General features: G+C 38.9%; 2 protein-coding genes across 4 annotated transcripts in view; one reads left to right on the top strand and one right to left on the bottom strand.

Annotated features, from left to right (window-relative positions):
• The window catches only part of Sytl1 (synaptotagmin like 1), a 268,723-nt gene that overhangs the window by 105,570 nt on the left and 149,774 nt on the right, over positions 1 to 13,379 (top strand). The gene's annotated exons all lie outside the window — the stretch shown is intronic.
• Wasf2 (WASP family member 2) overlaps positions 1 to 13,379 on the bottom strand; it is a 79,693-nt gene that overhangs the window by 56,596 nt on the left and 9,718 nt on the right. The window lies entirely within an intron of this gene.

The raw sequence follows: 13,379 nt of genomic DNA, 5'->3' as shown, positions 1-13,379 counted from the left end.
CACACACACACACACACACACACACATATATATCTTTTTAAAAAAGCCAATTATTAGGCCCTCCGTTCAGTCTTTATCCTTGGAGGAACCAGCAAGGGCAGCACACACCTTTAATCCCAGCACTCAGGAGGCAGAGTCAGGCGGATCTCTGTGGGTTTGAGGCCAGCCTGGGCTACAGAGCTAGTTCCAGGGCAGCCAAGACTACACAAAAGAAACCTTGTCTCAAAAAGCAAATAAAATAAAATATCTATAAATTTTGAATCTACCGTTTGGAATCTACAGAACTAGAGAGAAATATGAGGGTCTAAGGTTGGATGTGCCTGAAATTGTGGGAAATAGCCTCCATGTAGATAAAAATAAGGTAATGTAGTAATGGGAAAATAGTCTAAACTATAATTATCAGAAGATGAGCTCTAAAGCTATCTGCTGAACACAGGAAGGGGGTTAAAAGTCCCCAGTCTCTACCCTGAAAATGCTGGATGTTATTATGGGAGCCTAGGAAACCCAGGGCACATTATCCTTCCCTGAACAAACCAGCATGTCTGTACCTAGAATAGAATGTACAGTTGTGGTCACCACACAGAAAAGGTAAAACAGAAACAGTCTAGGAAGATAACTGAAAAGAACAAAGGATAGAGCACTTCTGTAGAAAGGCAAATTCTTTTTAAAAATACAGACACATCTATAAGCAACTTTAATATGAAGTAAAGTGGTAAATGGAAGATATTTCTACTTCAAATCTTTTTTTTTCCAAGACAAGGTTTCTCTGTGTAGTGCTCGCTGTCCTAGAACTCACTATGTAGACCAGGGTGGCCTTGAACCCAGAGATTCTCAGGATCCTGCCATGGCCTCCCAAGTGCTGGGATTAAAGGCATGCCCCACCACTGCTGTCTCTCTATCAAACCTTACAAGTTACAAAACAGAAGTCAAGAAACAATGTTTTCACTTTGTTATCATTGCTCTTTAGACCCAGAACCCAATAGGTTTTTGAGGTAAGATTTTACTATGTAGGCCAGCCTGGCCTTGAATCCACAATCCTCTGGCTTCAGGCTTTTGAGTGTGGGATTTGGCAGGATACAAGAATGTACCATACCATCATGCTTGGTTATGCAGAATTTCCAAATTCTATTTTTAGTAGACTTAGGTGTATAACCATAGGGAAACCAATTTTCTTTTTTAATTCTTCTTTCCTTCTCTCTTTTTTTCTATGTGTCTGAAGTAGGATGCCATCCACGCAGTGTAAACTATCCTTGAACTCTCTATTCAGCCAAGGAGAGATAGCCTGGAACTCCTGGTTCTGTTTCCATTTCCCAAGTGCCTGCCCCCCCTCCTTTTTTTGAGACAGGGTCTTAGCTTTGGCTGGCCTAGAACTCACTATGTAGACCAGGCTGGCCTCAAGTACTGAGATTAAAGACTTGAAACACCATACCCAGCTAAATGTCTTGCTTTTGGCCCTTATCTATGATAATCTGAAGGACTGCTATAAGAATAGAAGAATTCTAATATAATGTTTTAATATTTAGTAGCTATTGGTTTTACTAGAATGAGTAACCAAGTTACCAAGAAAAAGTAACAGGTCACTTCCCAGTTCAGAGTTTAAAATACTCAAACTCACTGCTGAAGCGGGAATGTAGAATGTAAGAAAAATACAATTCAAAGGTGGCATAGATTCATAGGCAACATTTCCAAAAGAAATGCCTAGAGAAATTATGAATTTTAGGCAACAAAGCCTTAACTTCTGAAATTAGCATTTTCATGCCTTCCCTACAAAATCCTAGAATCAGGTTTTGGTAGAAATCTTCCTTTTCATCAAAACGGCACCAAAGGGAAGTAAAGAAGCTTCTGCCACTCTCACCCTCACCCCAAAGGCAGAGCTAAGGCAAAGACAGTAAGTTTAAGGAGGATATTACTGATAGGCATTGAATGCCACACCCACATTAAAGAGCTGGACATCACCCACTGTGGGCAGCCCAAAGCAATGTGACTCCAAATATCCTCTATGGTGATATTCTATTTGTACTGAAATGTGATTTTAATTGTATGTTAATAAATAAAGTTGCCCAGGGGTCAGAGCTATTAGAGCCATAGCAAGAGCGTGGCAGTGGTGGCACATGCCTTTAATCCCAGCACTTGGTAGAAGAGCTAGGTAGATCTCTGTGTGTTCAGGGATACAGCCAGCATTGGAGACATATGCCTTTAAGACCTGGAGGGCTGTACTTACAGGCAGTGACGAGGCAGTCATGTGTTTGCGTTTGCAACCAGTGAGAAGGCAGAACAGAAAGACTATGTAAAGACATACACACAGGAAGTAGGTCTCTTTCGGAGAGGTAGAAGCACCACAGGAGGAATGGTAAGATTTTAGCTCTGACCTCTTGACTTTCTCTTTTACACTGGTTCTGTGTTACTTATTTAATAAGACAATTGGTTACATCTACATTTGGCACCCAACGTGACAAGAATCTATTAAAAACCGCTTGGCTTGGCAGCAGGTCCAGTTTCCCGCAAGGGTGACTGTCTCCCTAGTCCGGGCAACTGTCTCCCTAGTCCAGGCGGCCGGCTCCCTAGCCTGGGCCCAGGTCTGCTTGGCCTCAGGCCGGACTAACCGTGAGCTACTTGCTTAAAGCTGGTGCTACAAACAACTCAGGCCTGTCCTGCCAAACAGGGCCCCTGCCTCTAAAGCCAACACACGTGACACACGTGGTGCACGTGGTCGGAGCTTAAGGAAGCCAGAGCCAAGCCTTGACTCGGCTCAATAGGGAACACGTGGCTGGATTTAAGCTTTAGCCGGCTACACTTTCTTGTGTTCTCTCTCTCTCTCTCTCTCTCTCTCTCTCTCTCTCTCTCTCTCTCCCTCTCTCTCTGGATTCACACCATGGACACTAGGTGGCTGTTTTAAAAATCCCCTCGGATTTCTACTGTTCTACACAGATTTGGTAAGTCACAACATATCAGATATTTTAAAGGAAACTATTTAAAAGAGAAATTTTTTCCACATTTAAAAAAAATGGGTTTTATGTGTACATTGGAAGAAAATTGGGTTTTGTTTGAAATTTTAGGCAGTCTGACAATGGAACAACTATATGAGAAGATTAGTATTGTTGGAATTATGCAGTTTATCACTATGCTTATCCTCATTTTACTATTTAAAAAGATAGTCAATTTAAGTGCCAGGATGACAGCTTTAGAAAAACTTGTTAAACCTGTAAAAATTCAGACAGAAGAAATTAACAGTGAAGTTGTTTCAAGTTTGGATCATAAGGTTACAAAAGGAAAGCCTGTTTTCACACAGTCGCCCTTAATTTATCCTGTAACCGTACAGCAGTTGCCTGATCAAATGATTACACAAAATATTTGGGCTCCAATTGAAATGTTGGATTTACGAAGGTTTAAGGAGGCAATAGTATCTTATGGCATGCATTCCCCATATGTAAAGCAAATGTTAAACTCTTGGTCAACATATAATAGGATTGTACCACAGGACTGGCGGGAGCTGGCACAAGCTGTTCTTGAACCCAGCCAGAGGCTTCAGTTTTTAACTTGGTTCAAGGATGAGGCTAAAAACATAGAAAAACAATGGAGGGATAAAGGAATACAAGTTTGCCAGGATCAGCTTATTGGAGAAGGCCAATATGCTTCAGTACAAACACAATGTTTATATGATGTCCAAACCCTAATTTTATGTCGAACGGCAGCCTTGAATGCATGGGACAGAGTTGAGGAACCAGAAAAAAAACCTGAGTCATTTATAAAGGTTATGCAAGGCCCAAAAGAATCTTTCACAGATTTTTTACAAAGACTGGCTTCAGCAGTAAGGAGAATGGTCTCGGATTTAGAAGCTAGTAAGATAATAATTGAATCTTTGGCCTTTGAGAATGTGAATGCAGCATGCAAAAGAATAATCAGGCCGTTAAAGGCAAGATCTGCACCTTTGGAAGGTTGAATTAGAGACACGGATAATGTTGAGGCTCATGAGCATGATGATATGTGGGTAGGAGAAGCAATTTCAACAGGTTTGAGGAATGTTAGATGTTTTGGATGTGGAAAGCAAGGACATTTGAAAAGGGACTGTAAACAGGTCATTCCTAAAAACAATGTTTCTTCAAGGAACAATGGCAACAGAATGCCCCTTCTTTCTGGAGTATGCAGAAGGTGTGGTAAGGGAAAACACTGGACCAACGAATGTAGATCAACAAAGGACAGACAGGGTAATCCTTTGCCTCAGTCTTCGGGAAACTCCCAGAGGGGCCTCATGCAGGCCCCCATAGCAAATCCAGTTGAAACCTTTCCTGCAGCCATAGAAGAAACCCCTACTCAGAGCGATTAAATAACCAAATGCCTATTGGAATAAATCATGCTGGTCAGGATGATGAAACAGAGAGAATAGAAAATTCAGGAGAAAACAAAGAAAAATTTTTGGCAAACTTCTATTAATAAACAAAGACCAAAATTAACGATAAAAATAAATGGTGTTTTGTTGTCTGGTCTGGTAGACACAGGTGCGGACGTTACCATAATTGCACCAGGATTTTGGCATCCAACTTGGCCTCTTCAGGAGGTAAACGTTCAACTGTTAGGAATTGGGACATGATCTCAGGTGAAACAGAGTGCAAGATGGCTCGAATATATAGGTCCAGAAGGACAGAGAGGAAAATTAAAACCATATGTGGCTAACATAACTATGAACCTGTGGTTTGAAACTTGTTGCAACAATGGAATACTCAGATTAACATCCCTCCAATCTCAGAAACAAATCATAAATTAGCACATGTTTCTGAGAGAAATATTAGAAGATACTGTTCTAAGGAGTGGTCACCAGCCATCCATACTATACAAGAACAGGGCACAATAACTGATGATGTTCCAAAGACACCAACAGCTCTACCTTTAAAATGGTTAACAGACAAGCCTGTATGGGTCCAGCAATGGCCTTTAACAACAGAGAAACTCCAGGCTTTAGAAGAGCTGGTAGAAGAACAGTTAAATGCTCAGCATATTGAACAATCAACCAGCCCTTGGAATTCTCCTGTATTTGTTATTAAAAAGAAATCTGGTAAATGGAGAATGGTAACAGACCTTAGAGCAATTAACAAAGTGATTCAGTCAATGGGCTCTCTATAATCTGGAATTCCTTTGCCTACTCTGTTACCAAAAGGATGGCCTCTCATAGTTATTGATTTAAAAGACTGTTTCTTTTCAATACCCTTACAAGAAAAAGACAGAGAAAGATTTGCTTTCACAGTGCCTACTTATAATAATTCCCAACTGGTTAAAAGATTTCAATGGAGCCGGGCGGTGGTGGCGCACGCCTTTAATCCCAGCACTCGGGAGGCAGAGCCAGGTGGATCTCTGTGAGTTCGAGGCCAGCCTGGACTACCAAGTGAGTCCCAGGAAAGGCGCAAAGCTACACAGAGAAACCCTGTCTCGAAAAACCAAAAAAAAAAAAAAAAAAAGATTTCAATGGAGGGTCCTCCCACAGGGAATGTTGAATAGCCCAACTCTGTGCCAATATTTTGTACAACAGCCATTGGAAGTGATACGTAAAAAATTTCCTAAATCTATAATTTATTATTATATGGATGATATTCTACTAGCTGACTCAAATGCAGATACTTTAGAAAGAATGTTTAAAGAAGTAAAGAAAATTTGGCCTTGCTGGGGATTACAAATTGCTCCTGAAAAGATACAAAGAGGAGATTCTATTAATTATTTAGGATATAAAATAGAGCTACAAAAAATTAGACCCCAAAAGGTGCAAATTAGGAGAGATAGACTACAGACTCTTAATGACTTTCAAAGATTATTTGGAGATATTTCTCATCTATGAACTATTGTTGGGGTGAAAAATGATGAACTGAATAATTTGTTCAAAACCTTAGAAGGTGACAAGGACTTAAATAGTCCAAGAGAATTATCACCTAAAGCTGAGAAAGAATTGGCCTTGGTAGAAAAGAAAGTACATGAAGGGCACGTGGATCATCGTATTGATACAAAGCTGGATTGCATTTTGGTTACTTTACCTTCTAGGCGTTCTCCTACTGGAATATTAATGCAGAGGGAAGATATTATATTGGAATGGATATTTTTACCAAATAAACCAAATAAAAAATTAAAAACTTATGGGGAAAAAATCTCTGACTTGAATTGGAAAGGAAAATTGAGACTTTGTCAATTAGCAGGAATAGACCCAGCAGAAATTGTTGTACCTTTAACTAAAGAGGACATTGAAAAATTATGGACAGAAAGTGAACCTTGGCAAAGAGCTTGCAGTAATTTTTTTGGGGAAATTAACAGCAAATATCCCAAAAGCGATAGAATTGATCTTATAAAGAGAGCTGATTGGATCTTGCCTCGAATTGTACAGGAAAAACCCATATCTGGAGTTCGTACATTTTATATAGATGCCAACAAACAAGGAAAGGCAGGTTACAAATCAGAAAATTTAAGTAAAGTGGTTCAAAGTCCTTATAATTCAGTTCAAAAATCAGAATTGTATGCTATTCTTTTGGTATTAATGGATTTTTCAAAACCTCTCAACATAGTAACTGATTCTCAGTATGCTGAAAGAGTGGTATTACATATTGAGACTACAAAATTTATGCCTGATGCTTCAGAATTAACTTCACTATTTATTCAATTACAAGATACAATCAGGAAAAGGAGTCATCCTTTATATATAACTCACATTCGATCCCATACTGGTCTGCCAGGCCCTCTAGCACAAGGCAATGATGAGGTTGATAAATTATTGATAGGAAATGTGCTGGAGGCCTCAGAATTTCATAAAAAACATCATGTCAATAGTAAAGGTTTAAAAAAGGATTTTTCCATAACCTGGCAACAAGCCAAAGAAATAGTAAAGAAATGTCCTACTTGTTCCTTCTATAATCAAATGCCATTACCAGCAGGATGTACCCAAAGGGTACTCAGAGGAATGAAATCTGGCAGACGGACGTTTTACTTTGCAGAATTTGGAAAATTGAAATATGTACACCACACCATCGATACTTATTCAGGATTTCAATGGGCAATTGCTTTGAGTTCTGAAAAAGCTGATTCTGTAATCACTCATTTGCTAGAAGTTATGGCCATCATGGGTATACCTGCACAAATCAAAACTGACAATGCTCCATCATATGTCTCTGTTAAAATGAAACAGTTTTTTTGCTTATTACAATATAAAGCATATTACAGGCATACCACATAATCCTACAGGTCAAGCAGTTATAGAAAGATCAAACAGAACTCTAAAGGATATGCTAAATAAACAGAAAGGGTAACAAAAACCCCCAGAAATAGACTGCATAATGCTCTATTAACTTTGAATTTTCTCAATGCCAATGAGAAAGGAACAACAGCTGCAGAGAGACACTGGATAATAGAAAAAACTACAGAATTAAATCAGCCTATATACTTTAAGGATGTGCTGACCTCAGAATGGAAACCAGGGTATGTATTACGTTGGGGACGAGGTTTTGCTTTTGTTTCTACAGGAGAAGATAAGCTGTGGGTATCATCAAAATTGATAAAGGTTCGATTTGAACAAGAGAGACCTCTTAATTAGAGGAGGTGATAGTTCATCAACCAGCATGAACATCCAATTTAAACTAACTTGTACCAGTAACACATGCCTTTTCGTTTAATCAGATAATATCTTGCCAAAAAGGAACATCCCCAAAATTAGTCTTGGGGAAAGGTTTTTGTTTTTGTCTTTTAGGAGAATGAAGGTTAAGGAATCTGAAGAACACAAGACAAATGAGACAACTGAAGAAAAGGAACAAATCATCTATCCCAGGAAACAGAGTGAAATGGAGTATGGGTATATATTATCTAAAAAATTTTATGTCTTCCTAAATGTTTGTTTCTGCTTTTCTCTAAAGACTTAACACTATTGGTCTTCTAATAGTCCCAGTTCAATTAAAATTTAAAGCTGACTTTGGAGTTGGAGAATGGCTCTCTCCTTCTTTAAACTCAAGCATGTTGTTAAAAGAAAATGCAAACTCCCTGTATCATGCCAGAATAAAAGAGCCAGGACAAAAGCCAAATTAATTAAGGGACTATTCTATTACTAATCTCAACTCTTTGATTCTATTTGGATTCTTTAAACTTTTCTTAAAGCATAAATTTTATATCAATTTACAAGATTAATATATATATATATGTATACACACACACACACACACACACACACACACACACACACACATTTTAAACTTTGTTAAGATATGAATGGTTGGGCTGGAGAGAGAGATGGCTCAGAGGTTAAGAGCACTGACTGCTCTTCCAGAGGTCCTGAGTTCAATTCTCAGCAACCACATGGTGGCTCACAACCATCTGTAATGAGATCTGGCGCCCTCTTCTGTACACATAATAAAATCTTTAAAAAAAAAAAAAGATATGAATGGTCATATAGAGTACTAACTAATTCTAGAAAAAAGGCTTCAATTAGCTGCATATATATGTCTTTGTGTTCGAGTCTCTTATCAGTTTTCTGCAGGAAATCACTGCCAGGCCTAACATCAACTGAAGTCTCCAGGAAGAAGATGGGGCCCCACAACAATTCCACATGGACAATAATAATATCACTAAGCTGACAAACATCATCTACAGATCAACTTTGAACTACAAAGTGCTCAGAGCAATTTTGAGATGACTAGCTGAGATGATCCAGTCTCAAAGACTACTTGAATAAGGACTTGAGATAAACCCTGAACTCTGGCATTATACACAGACTGGATAATAATGAAGGATATAGTTACCTTTCCTAAAATTTGACAATTAACCTAAAATTTTTCTTTCAGGATAAAGATAACTTCGCCCATACCCAGAAGGAAGCAATTTTAAGAATACGACGCCCACATTCCCAAAGAGGTAGTGTGGGGCAGGTGGTTTTTTTGGTCTTTTTAATGGGTTTTGGGTCTGGGATAATTTTCATTGTTTAGGGGGTTGGTTATAAGTTGTTGTCAAGGGTTAGGAAAAAGGCTAAGCAAAGGAGATTAGATTTAAGGTTCTTGTTTAAAAAAAAAAGAAAGAAAAGGAAAGGAAAGGAAGAAAGAAAAGAAAAAGAAAAATTGCTAGTTTTAAATACTTTACATTGGATTGGATTGTTTTATATTGTATACAAATTTGAAATTGATATTGTTAAAAAATGCTATATGTATATTTCTAATTGTATTTATACCATTCATTTAACAATGTAATGCAATTTTCTGATCCTTGAATGCTATTATTACCAACTATTAGGATATAAAGAAATGAAAGTTAGTAGTTAGACATTACAATAGAAATTGTAGTCATATTAGATATGTTTTAAAAATTGAGCAGATATATTTTAGATAGACAGGTCATCTTCAAACCTTCAGAGATCTACAGAATATGGCATTTAAAATGTTTTAATAACTTAGAAATTTTTCTTTTTTGAGACATGTCGGCTCCTGGCAGTACCAATCTACTTCAGAGAAAATATGGGCATTGAAGAAACTGCATATGGAGTTAACTTTCATTGTGGCAAAAGTTAGCCACTGGACAACAAAGTATCCTCGAATCAACAGGACAAAATGGACAGACAGAACACGAAACAAAGGACTACTGATTCTTGCCAAAACAAGTGTGGATATGGCTTTATCAAAAGGCATCTTCTGAGGCCAGGACAATATGGCCCCATCCCTGAAGTGGCCTTCGCAATCCGGAAAAGGTACAGTGCCCTTTTCTTCGAAGGCAGCTGAATAGGCAGTGGGCCGATGGCTTCTGTTGTGCAATGGAACAGCAGCTGAAACAGTTATTCTTGAAGAGTAACTAAGCTCACACCTCTCAATAGTAGATTGGCATTTAATAGAGGGATGTGGAGAAAAAGAGGATGCTGAGATGAAGCCATATATACACAGCCAAGAAGAATGGACAGCTGAATTAAAAAAACCATCAACAATTTCCAGAATTTAAAATCCTGAATCATGACAGGACACTAGTGGAATTCAGGTGTTTCTGGTACATGGACTGCTCTCACTCAATGTGAGGTTGAACTGTTGATCTTGTGTACATCCTACTTCACAAATGAGTCTGTCAGATACGCTAAGCCTATAGGCTGAAGATGATGCCCCAACACTGTGGAGAAACCTCAGTTGACTGTCCAGGTAGCTGGCTGTTTCTGTCAACTCACAAATTTTTTGGAAGTTGCTTGCACTTCCTGTTTTTATTTTTGTTAGCTAATATTATTTCCTTCTTGGGTCTCTGAGGGAGTTGAAGAGTAGTTAGTTATAGTTAAAGGTTAGTTAGTTATAGTTGAAGATTAATTAAGATAGAAAGTGAATTAGATACATTTTGGACTTACCAAAATAGGATAGATAATGGAATCATTTTCTCTGATTTGTCAAATACAAATGGACTAGACATTGTTTAGGTATTTACTACTTGCATATATTGTATATAGTTATTGTACTTTTGTATATAGTTTTTCTTTTGTTAGTTATAACCTTTTGCTTTTTTTCTTTTTATTAAAATAGAAAAGGGGGCAGGGCGGTGGTGGCGTACGCCTTTAATCCCAGCACTCGGGAGGCAGAGGCAGGCGGATCTCTGTGAGTTCCAGGCCAGCCTGGACTACCAAGTGAGTTCCAGGAAAGGCACAAAGCTACACAGAGAAACCCTGTCTCGAAAAAAAAAAAAGAAAGAAAAGAAAAGGGGAAATATGGTGGTATTCTATTTGTACTGAAATGTGATTTTAATTGTATGTTAATAAATAAAGTTGCCCAGGGGTCAGAGCTATTAGAGCCATAGCAAGAGCGTGGCAGTGGTGGCACATGCCTTTAATCCCAGCACTTGGTAGAAGAGCTAGGTAGATCTCTGTGTGTTCAGGGATACAGCCAGCATTGGAGACATATGCCTTTAAGACCTGGAGGGCTGTACTTACAGGCAGTGACGAGGCAGTCATGTGTTTGCGTTTGCAACCAGTGAGAAGGCAGAACAGAAAGACTATGTAAAGACATACACACAGGAAGTAGGTCTCTTTCGGAGAGGTAGAAGCACCACAGGAGGAATGGTAAGATTTTAGCTCTGACCTCTTGGCTTTCTCTTTTACACTGGTTCTGTGTTACTTATTTAATAAGATGGTTGGTTACATCTACAATCCTCAGAAGAGCAAACTCAGAAAAAAAAAAACCTTGAGCACTACACCATCACCAAGTCCACTATGACCATACAGTCTATGGAGCAAACAGGAAAGGGTAACACATAGATGTCAAGGTTGACAAGCACACACCAAGCAGGCTATAAAGAAACTGAATGTCACTGAAGTAGCCAAGAACAATACCCTGATTAGGCCTGGTGGAAATGTACAGTCAGTGAATTCCTGACTATAGCACTTTGGATGTTACCAGCAAAACTGGGATTGTCTAAATTGAGTCCAGCTGGCTAATCCTAACTATACTTTTTGTATCATTAAAAAAAAAATGTGCAAAGTATGCAAAGTATGGTGGTGATGCAAGCCTTTGATCCCAGCACTCAGGAGGCAGAGGCAGATAGATTTTCGAGTTGAAGGGCATCTTGATCTATAGAGTGAGTTCCAGAGCTACACAGAGAAACTATGCCTTGAAAAACAAAATAACAACAACAAAAAAAGTGTAATTCTGGAATAGGCAGATGACGCACATGGCCAAATATGCCATTCCTTAATTTATGGTAACAGTTACTGAGCACTGAACTAAGTGCTCATTTAATCCTCCCAATGTTTCTCTAAAATATACTTTGTATTTTACAGATGAGAAAACAGGCTAAGAAAGGCTGCATCACTTGTCCAAGGCTACTGACAGAGGAAATTACATAGGAATCTAAGTGGACTTTTTTGGGGGGCTGTGGAGAGATCTCATTCTATAGTCCAGGCCTGATACTCATAGCAATCCCACGACTCATGCGTCCAAGTGTTACAGTTATAGGCATGACCTACCACACTAGGCTCAATATCTATATTCTTCATGCTGCTGTTGTTTTACTTTTTTTTTTTTTTAAGGTAGAACCTCACTCTGTAGCCCAGGCTAACTTAGAACTCACTCTGAAGACCAGGTTGACTTCAAACTCAAGAGATCCACCTGTTCGTGTATTAGGACTAAAGATATGAACCACCATGCACCATGTCTGGCTTCAGATTTTAAATTTTTTTTTTCTTTTCCTCAAAACAGGGTTTCTCCATGTAACAGCCCTGGCTGTCCTGGAACTCACTCTGTAGACCAAGATGGCCTCGAATTCACAGAGATCCGCTTGCCTCTGCCTCTATATACTATATACATAATATGTACATAACACTATATACATAATAAAGATTTATTTATTTTATGTACATGAGTGTTTTTTCTGCATGCATGCCTACAAGACAGAAGAGGGCAACAGATCCCACTAGAGATAGTTGTAAGCCCATATGTAGTTGCTGGGAATTGAACTCAGGACTTATGGAAGAGTAGCCAGTGTGCTCTTAATCTCTGAGCCATCTCTCCAGCTCCAAAATAAATAAATCTTAAAAAAAAGAAAAGAAAAAGATAGAAAAGAAATGAACACATCATTTAATTATGAGATTTTTTTAAAAAAAAAAAAAAAAAAAGGAAAAAAAGCTAAAAACTAAAAATAATGTACCAGCATGGTGGAACACACCTTTAATCCCAGCACTCAGGAAGCAGAGCCAGTCAAATCTTTTGAGTTCAAGGCCACCACGGTCTACCACAGTGAGACTGTGTGGTGATATACTGTGTACCCTAATAAAATTTGCCTAAAGATGAGAGGACAGAACAAGCCACTAGATTAAATATAGAGGCCATGCAGTGGTGGCACACACCTTTAATCCTAGCACTCGGGAGGCAGAGATCCATCTGGATCTCTTTGAGTTCAAAGCGACCCTGGACTACATGAGATTGACTCAGTCTAGGAGAGAAAACAGAGCCAGGCAGTGGCGGCATACACCTTTAACCCCAGTACTGGGAAGCGCGGCGCCAATAGCTAGAGAACACACACACACACACACACACACACACACACCTTTAACCCCAGGAAGTGATGGCTGGGAGGAGAAAGGTATGCTTGGCGTGAGGAGACAGGAACTAAAGGCTTTTCAGCAGAAGAGTCCCTTTCAGCTAGAGGCTTCTTCGGCTGGAGCTTTGCGGGTGAGGACTCAGAGGATTTCAATCAGAGGATTCGTGGAGTTGTTGAGGAGTGACATGGCAGTGGCTTGTTCCTTTGTCTCACTGATCTTTCAGCATTCACCCCGATATCGGGTTCTAGTTTGTTTGTTTGTTTGTTTATTAATAAGACCTTTAGAAATTTGAGTTACAAGATTCTGTCTCAAAAAAAAAAAAAAAAAAAAAAAATCCAGGGCTGGAAAAATGGCTCAGTGGTTAAGAGCCAGA

This window comes from Peromyscus leucopus, chromosome 2 (genome assembly GCF_004664715.2).
Source record: "Peromyscus leucopus breed LL Stock chromosome 2, UCI_PerLeu_2.1, whole genome shotgun sequence".
NCBI classification, from domain to species: Eukaryota; Metazoa; Chordata; class Mammalia; order Rodentia; family Cricetidae; genus Peromyscus; species Peromyscus leucopus.
The sequence above is the reverse complement of the archived record's forward strand: the minus strand, read 5'-3'. Positions and strand labels throughout refer to the sequence as shown.